This window comes from Ornithorhynchus anatinus, chromosome 5 (genome assembly GCF_004115215.2).
Source record: "Ornithorhynchus anatinus isolate Pmale09 chromosome 5, mOrnAna1.pri.v4, whole genome shotgun sequence".
NCBI classification, from domain to species: domain Eukaryota; kingdom Metazoa; phylum Chordata; class Mammalia; order Monotremata; family Ornithorhynchidae; genus Ornithorhynchus; species Ornithorhynchus anatinus.
Window position 1 is genome coordinate 78,078,332 of NC_041732.1, and position 21,723 is coordinate 78,100,054.

Below are 21,723 nucleotides of genomic sequence, written 5' to 3' on the forward strand. Positions count from 1 at the left end.
CCTCCCCTGAGATCCTACAGTGCTTTGCGCACAGTAAGCGCTCAATAAATACGACTGAATGAATGAATGAATGGTAAGCGAGGAAAAAATACTAGAGCAGCTTATTTTCTCTCTTATCAGGTACGCAGCCAAAACCAAATAATAATAATAATAATAATTACGGTATTTGTTAAGCACTTACTATGTGCAAGGCACTGTATTAAGCGCCAGGGTAGATACAAGATAACTGGGTTGGACACAGTTCCTGTCCCACAGGGGGCTCACAGTGTTAATCCCCACTTTACAGACGAGGTGACTGAGGCACACAAGTGAAGTGACTTGCCCAAGGTCACCCAGCAGACAAGTGGCAGAGCTGGGATTAATGGAAGCCAAATGTTAAGCCAAAATGTCACGTGCCTGTTGTTGCGTATACGTACGTGTGCCGGCTGCCTATTCCTGACTCTTTAATTGTTTTATTCTGTTAATGAGGTGCACATCCCCTTGATTTTATTTATCGTGATAATGTCGTCTCGCTTTTGTTTTGTTCTCTTTTGCTTTGCTGTCTGTCTTCCCCGATTAGACTGTGAGCCTGTCACCGGGCAGGGACTAATAATAATAATGTTGGTCTTTGTTAAGCGCTTACTATGTGCAGATCACTGTTCTAAGCGCTGGGGGAGACACAGGGTCATCAGGTCGTCCCACGTGAGGCTCACGGTCTTAATCCCCATTTTACAGCGGAGGGAACCGAGGCCCAGAGAAGTGAAGTGACTCGCCCACAGTCACACAGCTGACAAGTGGCGGAGCCGGGAATCGAACCCATGAACTCGGGCTCCCAAGCCCGGGCTCTTTCCACTGAGCCACGTTGACTGTCTCTGCTGCCCAAATGTCCATTCCAAGTGCTTAGTACAGTGCTCCGCACATAGTAGGCGCTCCATAAATACGACTGAATGAATAATTTGTCGATTAGACTGTAAGCCCATCAAAGGGCAGGGACTGCCTCTATCTGTTACTCATTTGTCCATTCCGAGCGCTCAGTACAGTGCTCTGCACATAGTAAGCACTCAATCAGAGAAGCAGCGCGGCTCAATGGAAAGAGCCCGGGCTTGGGAGTCAGAGGTCATGGGTTTGAATCCCGGCTCTGCCACTTGGCAGCTGTGTGACTGTGGGCGAGTCACTTCACTTCTCTGGGCCTCAGTTCCCTCGTCTGTAAAATGGGGATTAAGACTGTGAGCCCCACGTAGGACGACCTGATCACCCTGTATCTCCCCCAGCGCTTAGAACAGTGCTCTGCACATAGTAAGCCCTTAACAAAAACCAACATTATTAATAAATACTGTTGAATGAACGGACGAATAATTTGTGGGTTTACGCTTTCGACGCCGTCTATTTTAGGTTCCCTGGTCCGCGGAGAAAGCCCCAGGGCCGTTTCGTGCATTCTGTACAGCTCCTAGACATTTTTCACGAAGGGAGGATGATGGAAATCGTCTCAAATTCTCTACCGTTGTGAAGTCTACCTGGGTTATCTTTTAATAGACTCTGAAAGGGCTCTACCCTCAGTCAGCAAAATCTGCAGGCGCGGATGTGGCAAGTGCCAAACTGAGAGGGGTTTTGTCCTGAAAGAACCCCAAAATGGGAGCAGAAAAATGATTCCGGCACAAACGAGTAAAATTTCAGGGGCCACCCGGGAACAGCTATATCTACTCAAAACACATTAAAAGTGATTCATCACTTTTAACTAACTCTTCGAGAAGCTCTGGCACAATATAAATATTCCCCTAAGAGCTCTGAGCTCAAGGAAGCCCCACCACTGCATAAATCCCAGCGAGAATTCTCACTCTGTCGTCGGGCATTCACTCTGGGCTAGGCGCGAGACAGGACACCTATAACGCTGCTATTTTTCGTTTGTATCTGTGAAGCGCTTACCGTGTGCCGAGCACTGGGGTAGATACAGGGTAATCAGGTTGCCCCACCTGAGGCTCACAGTCCCCATTTTCCAGACGAGGGAACTGAGGCCCAGAGAAGTGAAGTGACTTGCCCACAGTCACCCAGCTGCCGAGTGGCAGGGCCGGGATTCGAACCCATGACCTCTGACTCCCAAGCCCGGGCTCTTTCCACTGAGCCGCGCTGCTTCTCCGTACCAAGCACCGTATTAAGCGCCGGGGAAGATACAAGATGATTCATTCATTCAACAGTATTTATCGAGCGCTTACTATGTGCAGAGCACTGTAGGTGGCGCTCGGAACGGACAAATCGGTAACAGATGGAGACGGTCCCCGCCCTTTGACGGGCTTACATCAGATCCCAAGTGGGGCTCGCGAGTCTAAACGGGAGGGAGGCCAGGTCCTGGGCCCTACGACACGGGTCCTGCCCTTCAGAAACGAATGGCCTACGACGCCACGGCGCACCGTCCCAATGCGAAATAATAATAGTGATAACGATCATGACAATAATACCCGTGGCATTTATTACGCACTTCCTGCGTGCCGAGCACTGTTGGAAGAGCGAGGGTAGATGCGAGATAATCAGGTTCCCCACTGGGCCGACGGTCTAAGTAGGAGAGCGAACAGGGACCGCAATCCCCGTCTTGCCGCAAAATAATAATAGTGATAACGATCATGGCAGTAATAACCGTGGCATTTATTAAGCACTTCCTGCGTGCCGAGCACTGTTGGAAGAGCGAGGGTAGATGCGAGATAATCAGGTTCCCCACTGGGCTCACGGTCTAAGTAGGAGAGAGAATAGGTACCGCAATCTCCGTTTTGCCGTTGCGGGAACCGAGACACAGAGGAGTTAAATGACCTACCCAAGGTCACCCTGCAGATAAGTGGCGGAGTCGGCATTCGAACCTCTGACTCCTAGGCCCGAGCTCTTTCCACTAGGCCAGGCTCCTTCTCGACTCACTCCTCCCCAAGGAAGAGACTTTAAGATGTTTTTCTGGGGGGAGAGGGGCCGAAAAGCTTAAGATTCGGCAGAGGAAAGTGAGAAACGGCAGCCGCATAAGGGGGTGAGCAAGATTTTGCAGGAAAATTATAATCTCCATTGTTACCCTCACCGAGTGGCACTAGACCGTAAGCATGTAGGCAGGGAACGGGTCTGTTTATTGTGACACCGTACTCTCCCAAGCGCTTGCGTGGCTCAGGGGAAAGAGCCCGGGCTTGGGAGTCAGTAGTCATGGGTTCGACTCCCGGCTCTGCCACTTGTCAGCTGGGTGACTGTGGGCAGGTCACTTCACTTCTCTGGGTCTCAGTGACCTCACCTGGAAAATGGGGATTAAGACTGGGAGCCTCACGTGGGAAAACCCGATTATCCTGTATCTACCCCAGCGCTTAGAACAGTGCTCTGCACCTAGTAAGAGCTTAACAAATACCAATATTATTATTACAGAAGTACCATGGCTCAGTGGAAAGAGCCCGGGCTGGGGAGTCAGAGGTCATTGGTTCGAATCCCGGCTCTGCCGCCTGTCAGCTGTGGGACTGTGGGCAGGTCACTTCACTTCTCTGGGTCTCAGCGACCTCATCTGGAAAATGGGAATTAAGACTGGGAGCCTCACATGGGAAAACCTGATTATCCTGTATCTACCCCGGCGCTTAGAACAGTGCTCTGCACCTAGTGAGCGCTTAACGAATAACAACATTATTATCAGTCCGCAGTGCTCTGCACACCGTAAGTGCCCGATAAATACGACCGAAGGAACGGACGACTGGCACAAAGCCGCTCGAGCGGTCGTTGAGGAGATAAGAAATGGTTCGGGGAAGGCCTTCTGGAGGAGATGTGATTTCCGAAGGGCTCGGCCGGCAGGGAGGGGCTACGGTCTGCCTGGCTCAGATTATGCGGGGAGGCGGATCCGGGCCGGTTCGGTAGCGGGAGCGAGGGAACAGAGGGGGGAGAGTTCAAGAGCGAGCCACAGCTCCGAGGCTGGCGTGCGACGGACAAGGAGGGTGGGCGGGGAGAAGCGGGGTGAAGAGGGCTGTGGGGTGCGACGGGCGAGCGGGCGGACGCCGTGACCTTGGGGCAGGCTAGAGAAGCAGCGTGGCTCAGTGGCAAGAGCACGGGCCCGGGAGTCAGAGGTCGCGGGTTCTAATCCCGGCTCTGCCGCGTATCTGTCGGGTGACCTTGGACACTTCACCTCTCTGGGCCTCAGTTAGCTCATCTGTAGACTCGTACCTACCACAGCGCTTAAAACAGTGCTTGGCACATAGTAAGTGCTTGACAAATACCGTCATTATTATTGTTATTATTATTATTCATCAAATAGTCTAACCACGACATGACAAGAGCTTGGAACGAGATCCTAGCAGTCCGGGTGGAGAGGAACCACGGTGGCTTTAGCGGAAAGAACCCACGACTGAGCAACGGGGGACTTGGGCTCTAACCTCGGCTTCGCCATTTGCCTGCTGTGTGACCTCGAGCAAGTCACTTACTTCTCTTCGCCTCGGCTTCCTCATCTGGAACGTGGGGATTAAACTGCTCTTCTCACTCCCCCTTAGACTGGGAAATGCTTGAAGGAAAGGCCCCTTTCCCGATCCGGTTAGACCGTGTCAGCCCCAGCGCTCTAAGGAGTGCTTGGTGTGTAGGAAGCCCTTAAATTATTCTTCTTCACAGCTTAGCGGAAAGAGCACGGGCCTGGGAGTCGGAAGGACATGGGTTCGAATTCTGGCTCCGCCAGGTGTCTGCTGTGTGGTCTTGGACAGGTCATTTCACTTCCCTCGTCTGTAAAATTCTTGATTCTATTTATTGCTATTGTCATTGCCCGTCCGGCTCCGCCGATTAGACCGTGAGCCCGTCAAAGGGCAGGGACTGTCTCTGTTACCGATCTGTACATTCCAAGCGCTTAGTACAGTGCTCTGCGCATAGTAAGCGCTCAATAAATACTATTGAATGAATAAATGAATGAATAAAATGGGGATTAAGACTGAGCCCTATGTGGTACAGGGACTGGGTACAACCTAATTATCTTGTATCTACCCTAGGGCTAAGAACAGGTGCCTGGCATGTAGTAAGTACTTAACAAATACTATTATTATTGTTAATACTATTATTATATTATACTAGTATACTATCATAATACTATTATTAAGCAAGTGGTAAAATATGAGATTAGAACCCAGGTCCTCGGACTCCCAAGTCGGTACTCTTTCCATTCAGCCATGCTACTTCTCTTTCCAGGACCGTCTCGTCCTCATTCGTTCAATTGTACTTACTGAGCGCTTACTGTGTGCAGAGCACTGTACTAAGCACTTGGGAAGTTCAGTTCAGCAACAAATAGGGGCAATCGCTGCCCACAACCGGCTCACAGTCCTCATGTGACCCGTCCCGATGGGACAGATACCACAGTTATTATTATTACCGTTATTAGAAGGGGGCAGGTGTGGGAAATCGGTAGGGAGAATAATAAATCTGGTATTTGTTAAGCGCTTACTACGTGCCAGGCACTGGGGTGGTGAGGGACAAAACAGGTCGGACACGGTCCCCGTCCCACATGGGGCTCGCGGTCTTAATCCCCACTGTACGGAGGAGATAACTGAGGCACCGAGAAGTGAAGCGACTCGCCCAGGGCCAGACAGCGGACAAGGGGCGGAGCCGGGATCAGAACCCGTGATCTTCTGATTCCCAGGCCTGTGCTCTAGCCACCGAGCCATGCTGCACTGAGCGTTAGCTTGAACGTGAGAGCCGAAAAGCCACGAGGGGTTGAAGAAGGGGTTGTGTTCCCCTTGAAAACTTAAATACCCCGCCCCCAAAGCACTGCGGTCCATAGCACTGTACCTTTGATTTCTTCTATCTGAAAATGATTTTAATATCATAATAATAATGTTGGTATTTGTTAAGCGCTCACCATGTGCCGAGCGCTGGGGGGGACACAGGGGAATCCGGTTGTCCCACGTGGGGCTCACGGTCTCAATCCCCATTTTCCAGATGTGGTAACTGAGGCACCGAGAAGCGAAGTGACTTGCCCCACGTCACACAGCTGACAAGTGGCCGGGTCGGCATTCGAACCCATGACCTCGGACTCCAAAGCCCGTGCTCTGTCCACTGAGCCACGCCGCTGCTTCTAATATCGGTTTCCCCCAAGAGACTGTGAGCTCCTGGTTGGCGGGGAGCATGTCTCCCAACTTTATTGTACTTTTCCCAGCTCTTAATACAGTGCTCTGCACTCCGGAAGGGCTCACTATTACTTCTTTTATGGTATTTGTTAAGCGCTTACTATGTGCCAGGTACCGTTCTAAGCACTGGGGTAGATAGCAGCTAATCAGGCTGGACACAGCCCCCGCCCCACGTGGCGTGAGAATGGTAATATTAATAACAATTCTGGTATTTAGAATTTAGGGAAGCAGCGTGGCTCAGTGGAAAGAGCCCGGGCTTCGGAGTCAGAGGTCACGGGTTCGACTCCCGGCTCTGCCACTTGTCAGCCGGGTGACTGTGGGCGAGTCACTTCGATTCTCTGGGCCTCAATTACCTCATCTGTAAAATGGGGATTAACCGTGAGCCTCACGTGGGACGACCTGATTACCCTGTATCTCCCCCAGCGCTCAGAACGGTGCTCTGCACATAGTAAGCGCTTAACAGATACCAACATTATTATTTGTTAAGCGCTCGCTATGGGCCAGGCACTGGGGTGGATACAAACAAAACAGGTTGGACACAGTCCCCGTCCCTCATGGGGCTCGTAGTCTTAATCCCCATTTTACACATGAGGGAACTGAGGCAGAGAGAAGTGAAGTGACTTGTCCAAGGTCACACAGCAGAGGGCAGAACGGGCACCGGAACGCAGGTCCTTTTTACCCCCAGGTCCGTGCTCTACCCACTCGGTCACCGATGGAACAACTGACTGATCGACGGACACCAAGATCTCAAGCGTCTGGGTCGGGGAGGCAGTGCGGCCTAGCGGAAAGAGCACAAGGGCGGGAGTCGGGAGGCCTGAGTTCCAGTATCCGCCCGGCCCCCGCTCCGCTGTACGACTCTGGGAAAGTCACAGAGCCTCTCTGACTCAGCTTCCTCATCCGTAAAATGAGGATGAGTTTCCTGTGCACCCTTCCTCTTGGACGGTGAACCCCTCTGTGGGACAGGGTGGCCATCCCAGTGCTCAGTAATAATAATGCTGGTATTAGTTAAGCGCTTACTAGGTGCAGAGCGCTGTTCTAAGCGCTGGGGTAAGTACAGGGTAATCAGGTCGTCCCACGCGAGGCTCACGGTTAATCCCCATTTTACAGATGAAGTAACTGAGGCTCAGAGAAGTGAAGTGACTTGCCCACAGTCACGCAGCTGACAGGTGGCAGAGCCGGGAGTCGAACCCGTGACCTCTGACTCCGAAGCCCGGGCTCTTTTCCACTGAGCCACGCTGCTTAGTACAGTTCTAGGCGTTTAATATAGTGCCGTGCACACAATGAGCGCTCAATAAATATGAATGAATTGAATTCGCAGAGTAAGCAGTTAACAAATGCCTTAAGTGGGATGGTAACGTCAGCAATGGCGACGGAAAAGGTGGGAGGTGGAGTGGCCGAGAGGCCTTCCCAGCCTGAGCTTCCCCTTTTCCCTCTGCTCCCCCTTCACCTCCCCTCAGCTAAGCCCCCTTTCCCTCTCCTCCTCCCCCTCTCCCTTCCCCTTCCCTCAGCACTGTATATTCGGAGTCAGAGGTCACGGGTTCGACTCCCGGCTCTGCCACTTGTCAGCTGTGTGACTGTGGGCAAGTCACTTCACTTCTCTGAGCCTCAATTACCTCATGTGTAAAATGGGGATTAACTGTGAGCCTCACGTGGGACGACCTGATGACCCTGTATCTACCTGTATGAACCTGTATCATCTGTATATATTTTATTACCCTATTTATTTTGCTAATGAGGCGTCCATCCCCTTCATTCTACTTATCGTGACGATGTTGTCTTGTTTTTGTCCGTCCGTCTCCCCCGATTAGACCGTGAGCCCGTTATTGGGCAAGGATTGTCTCTATCTGTTGCCCAATTGTCCGTTCCAAGCGCTTAGTCCAGTGCTCTGCACATAGTAAGCGCTCAATAAATACTATTGAATGAATGAGGGAAGCTGAGTAGCTCCGCTTTTGCCGAGTTTAGACAATAAAGAGGCCAGAATCCAAGTGGAGTTAATGGCCTCCGTTTCTGTAAAACTTACACGCTAGAAGGAGGACGAGAAAGCACGCTGAGAGTCAGGTTGTACTAAGACAACCAAAACATCTGTTGATTCCACAACAATTAATCCCAATTCAACAATAATCACCAATGGTATTTATTGAGCGCTGACTGCGTGCAGAGCACTAGGCACTTGGGAGAGCACTGAACAACAGAGCTGGAAGACACGTTGCCTGCACGCAACCAGCTTTCGTCGGAAACTGTTTTAGCCTTTCGAGGTGAAAGAGGGTTTTTTGAGAAGAAATGTAATCGAATTGAATTCGTTGGGCTGAACATCTATTAATTTTGGAATAAATGATATTGGCATCTAAGGGTTTACTGTGTGCCAAGCACTGTACTGAGAGCTGGGGTAGATACAAGATGATCAGTTTGGACTCAGTCCCTGTCATACGTGCCGTTTAAGTAGGAGGGAGAGGACTTAATCCCCATTTTACAGATGAGGCAACCGATGCACAGAAAGTTAAATGACTTGCCCAAGGTCACACAGCGGACAGGTGGCAGAGTCGGCATTAGAACCCAGGTCCTCTGACTCCCAGGCCCGAACTCTTTCCATTAGGCCACGCTGCGTCCAAAAATTCCCTACTTCTAAATTTACTTAGAAACATAATGTACTGATTTTTTGCTATTTAATGACTACACAGAGGTATTTGCCGGGTTTAGAGACCTGACTAGAAAACTCATTTTTAACACTGTAAGCTCATTATGCTAATTCTGTTGTATTGTACTCTCCCAGGTGCTTAGCACAGTGCTCTGCTCACAGTAAGTGCTCAGTAAATACCACCTGGCATTGACTGGTTAATTGTAGAGCATACCTGAAGTTATGTTTAGGCAGTAATTTCAACATTCAATCTTAATTTTAACCCAGGGCAGGCGGGGGCCACCCGGACAAAGCCATCCTGGCATATGCAATAACTTCTGTTCTTCAATTAATCAGTCATACTTACTGAGCGCTTACCGTGTGCAGAGTTCTGTAGTCAACGCTTGGAAGAGTAACGATGATAATGCTGGTATTTATTAAGCGCTTACTATGTGCCAGGCACTGTTCTAAGCGCTGGGGTAGATACAAGGTAATCACGTTGTCCCACATGGGGCTCACGGTCTTAATCCCCATTTTACAGATGAGGTGACTGAGGCACAGAGAAGTCAAGTGACTTGCCCCAAGTCACACAGCTGACAATAATAATAATAATGTTGGTATTTGCTAAGCGCTTACTATGTTCAGAGCACAGTTCTAAGCACTGGGGGAGATACAGGGTAATCAGCTTGTCCCACATGAGGCTCAGTCTTAATCCCCCATTTCACAGATGAGGTAATTGAGGCACCGAGAAGTGAAGTGACTTGCCCACGGTCTCACAGCTGACAAGTGGCAGAGCTGGGATTCCAACCCATGACCTCTGACTCCCAAGCCCGGGCTCTTTTCACCGAGAAGCCACGATTAGAACCCGCAACCTCTGACTCCCAAGCCCGTGTTCTTTCCGCTCAGCCACGCCGCAGCCAACGAGGTCGCAGACGCCTTCCCTGCCCACACGGAGCTTCCAGGCTTGGAACGAAGGCTTAAGGTTTGAAGCCGAAAATTTAGGCAAAGCTTCAAGCAAAAGGCCGTGAAAAGTCTACGCCTGATACTCTCTGAAGAAAAATTCTATTAGGTACCGATGGACTCGTCGCTGAAAACCTCTATTACTTGTCCAGAAATTTACGGAAGGTTAACAGAGTTCGATCGATTCTTAGTCAGGCCAGGAATCCGTGGGAGAGGCGAGCAGATAATTGGGACGGCGACCCTTGTCATAGGATCTGTCCCCGAGATAATGGAAAGTAAGGAGAAGAATATCAGGGTTAAGTGTGGACTCTACGATAAGTCGCCCACGGTGTAGGAGAGCTGCTAACTTCGCGTTGCTATTTTGGGGTCGCGTGATTACCACATAGATGGACGGTTCTGCTAATGTAGGAATAAACCTGGCGCGGAGAGTTTTTAATCACAGTTTCAGCAGGGTGGGAGTCAGAAACCCAGCGCAAATGACTCTCCCGCATTCAAAGAAGCCGCACGGCCGAGTGGAAAGAGCAGAGTGGGCTAGCGGATAGGGCACGGGCTTGGGTTCTAATCCTCACTCTGCCGCTTATCTGCTGTGTGACCTTGGATAGGTCATTTAACTTTCCTGTGCCCCAGTTACCTCATCTGTAAAATGGGGATTAAGACTGTGAGCCCTATGTGTATATATCTCCCCTGATTAGACCGTCTCCCCCGATTAGACCGTAAGCCCGTCAAAGGGCAGGGACTGTCTCTGTTGCCGATTTGTACATTCCGAGCGCTTAGTACGGTGCTCTGCACATAGTAAGCGCTCAATAAATACTATTAAATGAATGAATATCTATGATTCTATTTATCTTGATGATATGGAGGCCAGACTACTTGGTTTTTTTTGGTCCTGTTTTGCTTTCCTGCCTGTTTCCCCCTTTTAGACTGTGAGCCCGTCACTGGGCGGGGATTGTCTCTATCCGTTGCCGAATTGTACATTCCAAGCGCTTAGTAGAGTGCTCTGCACCTAGTAAGCGCTCAATAAATACTATTGAATGAATGAATCAATGTGGGACATGGACTGTGTCCAACCTGACTAGCTTGTGTCTACCCCAGTGCTCAGTACAGTGTCTGGCTCATTGTAGGCGCTTAACAAATGCCATTAAAAAACAAAAAAAAAGCTCGGGACTGGGAGTCAGAGGATCTGGGTTCTAATCCCACCTCTGCTACTTGCCTACTGTGTGATTTCGGGGCAAGACGTGACGGCCCCTTCCGGCATGATGATTCCAGTTTAGTTTGGCAAGTCGCATAGACTGAGGTCTCCCGGGGAAAAAAAAAAAACCAAACCGTAGTTTTATGCTTTTGCCTCCAAATGCGTAAAAAATGTTTTATCCCAACACAGAAGAAATAAAAGAACAAAGTTTCTGTTAAGACCCTGCTGCAAACAAGAAATGGTCATTGAGTACATCAGCGGCCCAGCAGCGTAGGAAACAGCGTGACCTAGGGGAAAGAGCACAGGCTTGAGAGTCAGGGGATCTGCATTCTAATCCTAGCTCGGCCACCTGTCTGCTGTGTGACCTGGGACGGGTCACTTGACGTCTCTGTGTTTCGGGTACTTTATCTGTGAGATGGAGATGAAATCGTCATTCCTCTCACTTAAACACTCAGCCTTAAAAGGGACAGGGACTGTGTCCAACCTGATTATCTTGTATCTACCTTAGCGCTCAGTACAGTGCCCGGCATATAGTAAGTGAAGCACAGCAAGGGCTTGGGAGTCAGAGGCCACGGGTTCTAATCCCAGCGTGGCTCAGTGGAAAGAGCACGGGCTTTGGAGTCAGGGCTCATGAGTTCGAATCCCAGCTCTGCCACTTGTCGGCTGTGTGACTGTGGGCGAGTCACTTAACTTCTCTGTGCCTCAGTTCCCTCATCTGTAAAATGGGGATTAAGACTGTGAGCCCCATGTGGGACAACCTAATAATGTTGGTATTTGTTAAGGCTTACTATGTGCCGAGCACTGTTCTAAGCGCTGGGGTAGACACAGGGGAATCAGGTTGTCCCACGTGGGGCTCACGGCCTTAATCCCCATTTTACAGATGAGGGAACTGAGGCACAGAGAAGTTAAGTGACTTGCCCACAGTCACACAGCCGACAAGTGGCAGAGCTGGGATTCGAACTCATGAGTCCTGATTCCAGGGCCCGTGCTCTTTCCACTGAGCCACGCTGCTTCTCTAACCTGATTCCCCTATGCCTACCCCAGCGCTTAGAACAGTGCTCGGCACATAGTAAGCGCTTAACAAATACCAACATTAATCCCGGCTCCCTCACCTGTCGGCTGTGGGACTTTGGGCAAGTCACTTTAACTTCTCAGTTACCTCATCTGGAAAATGGGGATTAAGACTGTGAGCCCCACGTGGGACAACCTCATTACCTAGGACAGGGTCGGTGTCCAACCTGATTATCTTGTATCGACTCCAGCAATTAGTACAGCCCTTGACACGTATTTAGCGCTTAACAAATACCATTACCAAAAAAGAGCTAGGTGTATCCTTTAAAATCGTTTTCAGATTTTACCTCCCTAAACCTCTCACTGATTCAGAAACCCATGGAGAAAAAGAAACACTTTGTCTAGGAATTAAGACCTCCCAAAGCCCCCATTACTACAGAGAAAAGAAACTACTGCTCCGCCATGAACCTAATGAAAACTGTTGGTATTTTCTACTGAAACAGCGAGAAAAATATTTACCAGGTAAATCTATGTGCCAAGCACCGTTCCGAGCTTGGCACGTAGTAAGCGCTTGACAGATACCATCATCATCATTATTATTACTATTATTATTAGGCCTGGCAAACACCGCAATAGGGTACTGCCATATGCATGTTTGGATGCCAACCCTGGGACTGCAGTTTCCACGACAAGACGCCAGAAATAGAGGGAATAGTGCACGTTAATCAGTAGTGTACGGGTTTGAATGCACAGAGAAGCAGCATGGCCTGCTGGAAAGAGCACGGACCTGGGAGTAAGAAGCCTGGGTTCTCGTCCCAACTCCATCCCTTGTTGGCTCGGTGGCGCTGGCCAAGACGCTTAACTTCTCAGTGCCTTGCCTCACTGTAAAATGGAGATTAAATCATCCTCTCTCTAAGACTGCGAGGGGACAGGGACGGTGTCCAACCTGATTATCTTGTATCAACCCCAGCAGTTAGCACAGTCCTTGACACGTATTTAGAGCTTAACAAATACCATTACCAAAACAGAGCTGGGTGTATCCTTTAAGATTGTTTTCCAGTTTTACCTCCCTAAACCTACAGAAGCAGCGTGGCTCAGTGGAAAGAGCCCGGGCTTGGGAGTCAGAGTTCATGGGTTCGAATCCCGGCTCTGCCACTTGTCAGCTGTGTGACTGTGGGCGAGTCCCTTCACTTCTCTGGGCCTCAAGTTCCCTCATCTGTAAAATGGGGATCAACTGTGAGTCTCACGGGGGACAACCTGATTACCCTGTAATAATAATAATAATGTTGGTATTTGTTAAGCGCTTACTATGTGCAGAGCACTGTTCTAAGCGCTGGGGTAGATACCTGATTACCCTGTATCTACTCCAGCGCTTAGAACAGTGCTCTGCACATAGTAAGCGCTAAACAAATACCAACATTATTATTAAACCTCTCACTGATTCAGAAACCCCTGAAGACAAAGAATCCTAGCAACTTTGTCTAGGAATTAAGACCTCACACAAGCCCCCGATACTACAGAGAAAAGAAACTGCTGCTCCGCCAGGAGCCTGATAAAAACTGTTGGTATTTTCTACTGAAACAGCGTGAAAAATCTCTCTCCCTTTTCTCCACACCTCAAAGCACTTTCACATAAAGCATTCCTTTTCCTCTCACGATATTTCCGTGAGCTTCGGAGAAGGGTAGACAGGCAGATCACCAAACTGAATTTACAAGTCGGGGAAGTGAAAGAGAGGGGCTAGTGACCTGTGTCAAATCACACAATGAGCCGAAGGAGACCGAGGCAGGGAGACGACTCCAGCAGGGTTGGCGGTCGTCCCAGGTTCCCGAGAATTGCTCTTGTACTTCTTCCCCTCCCCCGCGAGGACTCCATTTAAAATAAGTCAGCGGACGAGTGGGGGCCTGTTGGAAGGCACAGAACAGCACACGCAAGGTACTGACGATAAGAACCGCGGTACTGGTTAAGTGCCAGGCACCATACTGAGCGCGCTGGGAGAGATATAAAATAATCCAGTCCCCCGTGGGACACGCGGTCTAAGAGGGAGGACAGGCACCGGATCCCCATTTTGCAGAGGAGGGATCCGAGGCCCAGGTAAGTGAGGGGGCCGGGACTATAACCCAGTCTTCTGAACCCCAAGCCCAAGTTCTTTTCACTAAAAAGGGATCACAAAAGCTGTGGAAATGATAAGATGGTGGCAAGACCATCGCTTTACCCACTTCTGAGCTATTTTCAACCTGGGTCAGGGGAAGCACTGTGTCCTACTGGAACGGAAACGGGCCTGGGATCAGAGGATCTGAGATCTAATCCCGACTCTGCCTCCTGCCTGCTGTGTGACCTTGGGCGAGTTACTTCTCTCTGTGCCCTTTTCCTCAAATGAACAATGGGGACTCGGGTACCTGTTTCCCTCCTTCTTAGACTGTGAGCCCCAGACCATGTCTGCCCTGATTTAGCTTGTATCTACCCCAGCTGTTAGTAGAGTGCTTGACACGTAATAAGCACTTTTGCTGTTATTGATCATATTATTATTAGCATTGAGAGCTGGCAGGGACTGATGCTGACAAAACGCGGGCATCAAAGTGTCAACATCCACTTCCTCCAATTCCCCAGTCCACCTGGTGCCCCGGGTTGAAAACAGAAATTTGACATCGAGGAAGGGAGAAGCAAGGATTACAGGTCCACCTCCACGATTTCCAGGTCAGGACACTATGCAATTTCCTGCTAAATATGTTACCGGTTTTTCAGAAAAACCCACTTCTTAAAATGCTTCGTAATTCACATTTACCTGGCACAAAAGAAAACGGAGGAATCATACTGCCATCCCTTGTTATAACTTCCTTTTACTGCTCTTTCGCAATAGCGCTATTAATTTTAATGCCGGAATTTCCCTCAATTCTCTTTTACTTTGAGAAAACCTCCTTCCACCTTTTCAACCTTTTAAGTACTCTGACTAGCAGTGATGAGAAGGAGCGTGGCTCGGTGGAAAGAGCCCGGGCTTGGGAGTCAGCGGTCATGGGTTCGAATCCCGGCTCTGCCACTTGGCAGCTGGGTGACTGTGGGCAAGTCACTTCACTTCTCTGGGCCTCAGTTACCTCATCTGTAAAATGGGGATGAAGACTGTGAGCCCCACGTGGGACATCCTGATCACCTTCTATCCTCCCCAGCGCTTAGAAGAGTGCTCTGCAAATAGTAAGCGTTTAACAAATACCAACATTATTATGATAACTGTGGTATTTCTTAAGCATCTACTATGCGCCAGGCACTGTACTAAGCATTGCGGTAGACAGAATACAATCAGATCAAACACAGTTCCTGTGCCACATGGGGCTCCCAGACTAAGGGGGAGAAAGAATAGATATTTAACCTTCATTTTACAGAGAAGGAAACTGAAGGACAGAGAAATGAAGTGACTTGCCCAAGGGCACAGCTGAACAGGCAAGTAGCAAAGCTTGGATTAGAAACTTCTAGACTGTGAGCCCGTTGTTGAGTAGAGATTGTCGCCATTTGTTGCTGAATTGTACTTTCCAAGCGCTTAGTACAGTGCTCTGCCCACAGTAAGCGCTCAATAAATACGACTGCATGAATTAGAACCCAGGCCTCCCAATTCTGTTCCCTTTCTACGGGGCCGAGCTGCTTCTTTCTCTTCACTAACTCGAACAGAGTAAAAGCCGTTTCAATTTAGCGTTTGATAATGAACGATCTTTTTAGCTTAACTACTGACACCTCTGTTTCGTTAGCTAAAATCTTTTGTTACCTTTCTGTCGACTAGCGCATGGAAGACGACACTTGCTTTTCCCTCTATCTGTAATTTCCTTTAAGGTCCGTCTACTACACTACACTGTAAGCTTCTAAGGGCAGGGATCGTGCCTTCTATTTCAACCTTACGCTCCCAAATGCACTGTCCACTGCTCTGCACACAGTAGGAGCTCAATTAAGGGGAAGCAGTGTGGCCTAAGGGAAAGAGCCCAGGCCTTGGAGTCAGAGGCCCTGGGTTCTAATCCCAGCTCTGCAAACGTTTGGAGTGGCCACATCTCCGGGTCCCAGGTTGCTCAATCGTAAAAATGGAGATTAAATACCTATTCTCCCCTCCTACTTAGACTCTGAGCCCCATGCGGGTCACGGACTGTGTCCGAACTAATTAACGTGTACCTACCCCAGCGCTTAGAACGGTGTTTCGTTTGACGCACAGTACGCGCTTCACAAGCGCCGTAAAACAAATACCGTTCACTGATTAATATAAACTTAAAATCTGATGAATATGATCAGACTACACAATCGAAAGAATCAAAATCTCTACAGCTTGCTTTCATTCGGAAAATCAGATCAGTAATTTGAAACAAAGTCATCCAGTCATTTGAACGAATTTACTGAGCGGTTACTGTGTGCAGAGCACTATGCTTAGCACTTGAGCACCGTACTGAGCGCTTGAGTCCACATGACATCTTTCAAAAAAAAAAAAAGCTAATTTCAGAGGAAATAATGATCCTGCAGCACTGGGGAACATTTGGGAAAGTTCTTCTTCACAGGAATGATGGAAAGCAGCCAAAGTAAACATTTCTCGCTCTTCTATTCTCCACCCCTCAAGTTAGAGGTTGAGCTCACTTGCGGCAGAATTTGGAAGGACTGTTTCACATTACGTGGAGTAAGTCAACTTGGTGATGGTTGCCGGTACCCTGCGGTGCCATAAACGATTCCCAATTCTGTAGAACTCAAAATGAAGGGGAAGGGGGAGGCCTCCATTTTCGCTGGGTTAGACGGGGGGAAGGCGGGTCCAGGAATTAGAGAGGATATTGACCCTGGAAAGAGCTACCTACAGTGCCAGACTGCTGGTCCCGGAGGAGCAGAACAAACTACACAAAAGGCAGGTTGCTGCTGCTCAGAGTTTAGAAATCTGTCATGGATAATCCACGTAAGGAGAAAATTCATTCACAGGACAAATGAGAGTTAAATACCGGAATTACATCGAAAATCAATCTAACCATCATACTTTCTGTGGGATTTATTGCTATTGTTCTTGTCTGTCCGTCTCCCCCGATTAGACTGAAAGCCCGTCAAAGGGCAGGGACTGTCTCTATCTGTTACCGATTTTTACATTCCAAGCGCTTAGTAAGTGCTCTGCACATAGTAAGCTCTCAATAAATACTACTGAATGAACAGATTGAACCTATACTTAGCAGGACCTTACAAACATTATTTTTTTAAAAATAGTATTTAAGCGCTTACTATGTGCCATACACTGCACTAAGAGCTGAGGTGGTTACAAGAGAGTCAGGTTGCACACGGTCCCTGTCTACCAAAGGGATCACGGTCTCAATCCCCAATTTACAGATGAGGCAACGGAGGCACAGAGAAGTTAAGTTAGAGGAGCAGCGTGGCGTAGTGGAGAGAGCACGGGCCTGGGGGTCGGAGGAAGGTCATGGCTTCTAATCCCGGCTACGCCACAGGTCCACTGTGTGACCTTGGAAAGACACTTCACTTCTCTGTGCCTCAGTTACCTCATCTGTAAAATGGGAATTGAGACTGTGAGCCCCAGGTGGGACAGGGACTATATCCAACCCAATCTGTATCCACCCCAGCCCTTAGTAGAGTGCTTGGCACATAGTAAGCATTTAACAAATACTATTATTATTAAAATTATTAAGTTCCTCTATGCTATGAGCTCATTGTGGGCAGGAAACATGTCTACCAACTCTGTTATATTGTACTCCCCCAAGCGCGTACTTAGTTCAGTGCTCTGCACTCAATAGATACAACGGATGGACTACGTGACTTGTCCAAGGTCACACAGCAGCTAAGTGGCTGAGCCAGAATCACAACACAGGTTCTCTGCCTCCCTGGCTCTTGCCACTCAACCATGTTCTTCTCTTCAAAAACAAAGTAGAGACTAAATGAGGGAGGAGTGCTAACTTAGGAGTTCTTACCTGTGAGAGTCCAGGGGAAGACGCATGTCCCGGGGGTGTTGCGGCAAGGTTTGGATGGCCCTTGTTTATTTCATGTGCTGAATAAGGAGATGGGGCAGGAGGTCCTGGTTGTCTTGCTACTTGTGTCACCTGGAGGGAAATAAAAGGCGAGTAACATCAAATATGAGGAATCCAGTCTTAAGGAATAGACTGTTGACTAGACTGTAAGCTCACTGCGGGCAGGGAATGTGTCAGTTTATTGATATACTGGACTCTCCCAAGCGCTCAGTACCGTGCTTTGCACCCGGTAAGCGCTCCACAGATACGACTGAAAGAAGGAATACTGTTCTCTCCCAAGTGTCCAGTACAGTGCTTTGTACACAATAAGCGCTCAATAAACTTGATTGAATTCAGTGAATGAAAAGAAAGAGGCCTCCTCCAATCACAGTGGTTCTCCTGACTTCTCTCTCAGAGAAATTATGCAATAAATTTAAGCTTCCTCTTCCCATTTAGTTGACTTTCATTAAATTCTGTGTCCTGAGATGATCTCCGTTTGATATCTGTGTATCGTAAAATAGCTATCAGTTGGAGCTTTGCCTAATCCTGGCAGTTCTTCTTCCTCCAGAACATCTCCAGGATCCTCCCTTCCCACTCCATCCAAACAGCAACGGAGGCGGTCCAGGCATTTGTCATTTCCCAGCAAGACTCGTGCGCCAGGCTCCACCCTGGTCTTCCTGCTTCCAATCTCTTCCCTCTCCAATCGCTAATTCATTCCGCCGCCCGAATCGGGAGGGGTTGAGCTGACTGAGCTTTTTAAAGCCGACGGTAAGGAGTTTCTGTTTGACGTGGAGGTGGACGGGCCACCACTGGAGGTCCCGGAGAAGTGAGCAGATGTGGACTGAATGTGAGTCTCACGTGGGACAACCTGATTGCCCTGTGTCTGCCCCGGCGCTTGGAACAGTGCTCGGCACATAGTAAGCGCTTAACAAATACCAACATTACTATTATTAAGTGGCGGAATCAGGATTAGAACCCACGACTTCCAACTACCAAGCCCGGGCTCTTTCCACTAAGCCACGCTGCTTCTTAATAGCCAAACTAATTCTCTTCCCCTCTTCAAACCCTACTTAAAACTCACCTCCTCCCAGAGGCCTTCCCAGACTGAGCTCCCCTTCTCCCTCTACTCCCTCTACCATCCCCCCTTCACCTCTCCGCAGCTTAACCCTCTTTTCCCCCCATCTCCCTCTGCTCCTCCCCCTCTCCCTTCCCAGCCCCTCGGCACCGTACTCATCCGCTCGACTGTATATATTTTCATCACCCTATTTATTTTGTTAATGAAATGTACATCGCCTCGATTCTATTTAGTCGCCATCGGTTTTTACGAGATGTTCTTCCCCTCAACTCTATTTATCGCCGTCGTTCTCGTCTGCCCGTCTCCCCCGATTAGACCGTAAGCCCGTCAGACGGCAGGGACTGTCTCTATCTGTCGCCGACTTGTTCATTCCAAGTGCTTAGTACAGTGCTCTGCACATAGTAAGCGCTCAATAAATACTATTGAATGAATGAATGAATGATCCGGGCAGGAGAGTAAAGTATGGACACTTCTTGCGAGCAGGGAACGTGTCTTTTGACTCTGCTGCGGTGTACTCTCCCAAGCATCTAATAATTATAATGTTGGTATTTGTTAAGTGCTTACTACATGCAGAGCACTGCTCTAAGCGCTGGGGGAGATACAAAGTAATCAGGTTGTCCCACGTAAGGCTCACAGTTAATCCCCATTTTACAGATGAGGGAACTGAGGCACAGAGAAGTGAAGTGACTTGCCCACAGTCACACAGCTGACAAGCGCAGAGCCGGGATAGTGAACTGTTCTCCACACAGTAGGCACTCAATAAATACAACTGACGGGAGTGAGAAGAGACAGGAGGCAGGGAGGTAAGCAAGGAGTCTGATGCAGTAGTCAAGTTAGAATATAGCGTAGAAGCAGTTTGGATGGAGAAGGGTGGATTTTAGAGATGCTGTGAAGGTAGAACCAACGGGACTTAGTGAAAGATTAAATACGTGGGCTGAACAAGAGAGATGTGACGAGGATGATGCCAAGGTTACAGGCTTGTGGGATAGGGAGGATAGTGGAATTGTCCACAGTAATGGGAAAGACTGCGTTTGGGTGGAAAGACGGGAAGTTGTTTTGGATACGGTGGGTTTGCATCGTAAAGCGGGAGGGAACGGGAGACCGCAGAGAAGGAAAGAGGTCCGACTGGAGAGGCAGACTTGGGAATCATCGGCATAGAGATGTCAGTTGAAGCCGTGGCGGTGAATGAGTTCTCCAAAGAAGTGGGTGTCAGTGGAGAACAGAAGGGGACCCAGAGCTGAACCTTGAGGGAATCTGTCAGAGGAAGAGCCCACAAGACAGACTGAGAAGGAGAGGCCAGAGAAATCGGAGAAGCAGGAGAGAACAGTGCCGGTAAAGATAAGGCTGGACAAAGTTTCCAGAAAAATGGGGCTGAGAGGCCGAGGAGGATTAGGACAGAGTCTGTCAGGTTTGGCGAACGAGTCATTGCTAATTTTAGAGAGGACGGTATCAGTGGCGCGAAGGGGGCGAAAATCCGATCGGAAGGCATCAAAGAGAGGTTTGGAAGAGAGGAAGTGGAAGCAGCAGTCGTAGACAACTCATTCAAGGGGTTTGGAGAGGAATGGAATGAGGGAGATGGGGCGATAACTGGAGAGAGCCCTGGGATCGAGGGAGGGTTTTTTTGGTGGTGGTTGTTGTTTTCACACCAGGGGATATATGAGCACGTTTAAAAGCAATGGGCAAGAAACCCCAGCATTTAATACCTGACAATCTCCCCCACTCAAAGCCTTATTGAAGGCACATCTCCTCCAAGAGGCCTTCCCTGACTAAAGTTTCCGTTCCTCTTCTCCCACTCCCTTCTGCGTCGCTTTGACTTGCTCCCTTTATTCATTCCCCGCCTCCCTCCAGCCCCAGAGGACTTCTGTACAAATCTGCTAGAGAAGCAGCATGGCCTAGCGGATAGAGCACGAGCCCGGGAGTCAGAAGGTCATGGGTTCTCATCCCAGCTCTACCACTTGTCTGCTGGGTGACCTTGAGCAAGTCACTACACTTTTCTGTGCCTCAGTTCCCTCATCTGTAAAATGCAGATTGAGACTGCGAGCCCCACAGGGACAGGGACTTTGTCCAACCCAATTTGCTCGTATCCACCCCTGCGCTTAGTACAGTGCCTGGCCACAGCAAGCGCTGAACACATTATTATTTATACTGATGTACGTCTCCCCCTCTAAGACTGTAAGCTCACTGTGGGCAGGGAATGTGTCCGTTAATTGTTATATTGTACTCTCCCAAGCACTTAGTACAGTGCTTTGCACACAGGGAACGCTCGAAGATTTGATGGAACGAATAGTACAGTGCTTAGCACATAGGAAGCATGGATATACCACAATCATTCTTAATTTTATTATAACTGAGGAGTGAGAGGAACTGAACAGTGGAAGAGTCATCGGGGGCGTTCACACTTCACTTCAGCCATTTTTTCCCTTGGGGTTCTAGGTCAGAGAAGCTAAACAGTCGTGTTTTCTAGGGTCAGTCCCAATTTTAACAGTTGCCTCGGGCCCAGTGCCCTTGAAACCTTCCTGCTAAACACGTGGAGCAGGGTGGGAGCAGTTGCCCCGCCAAATCCGAGTCACCCCCGCTTTTTGCTCTATTCCAAGTCCGCCTAACCCCTGGATTTCTGACTCCGACAGGACGTGCTCGTCATGTCCCACCCGCGTGTTGGAATGGTATCTTGTCTACTTTTCAGATATTTTTAGGGTGCAATCATTATTCGTTCAATAGTATTTACTGAATACTGTATACTGAACCCCCACTTTTTGCTCCATTCCAAGTCCGCCGGAGAGGAAGAAGGTAGGGGTAAGGAGATGTCACCCACTGGCAACCTTCTGGAAATCTTGTCCCCT

The 21,723-nt window shown here is 49.1% G+C and overlaps 1 protein-coding gene across 12 annotated transcripts in view; it reads right to left on the bottom strand.

The window, feature by feature from the left end:
• Window positions 1–21,723, bottom strand: part of EIF4G3 (eukaryotic translation initiation factor 4 gamma 3) — a 254,350-nt gene that overhangs the window by 215,445 nt on the left and 17,182 nt on the right. For 4 of the 12 annotated variants that reach the window (XM_039912107.1, XM_039912106.1, XM_039912105.1 and 1 more), the window contains exon 1: window positions 17,773–17,884. The gene's annotated coding sequence lies outside the window, so the exon portion shown is untranslated. Of the gene's footprint in view, window positions 1–17,772; window positions 17,902–21,723 lie in introns of those variants that run through there. The other 8 variants (XM_039912112.1, XM_039912111.1, XM_029066446.2 and 5 more) reach the window with 3 other exon arrangements.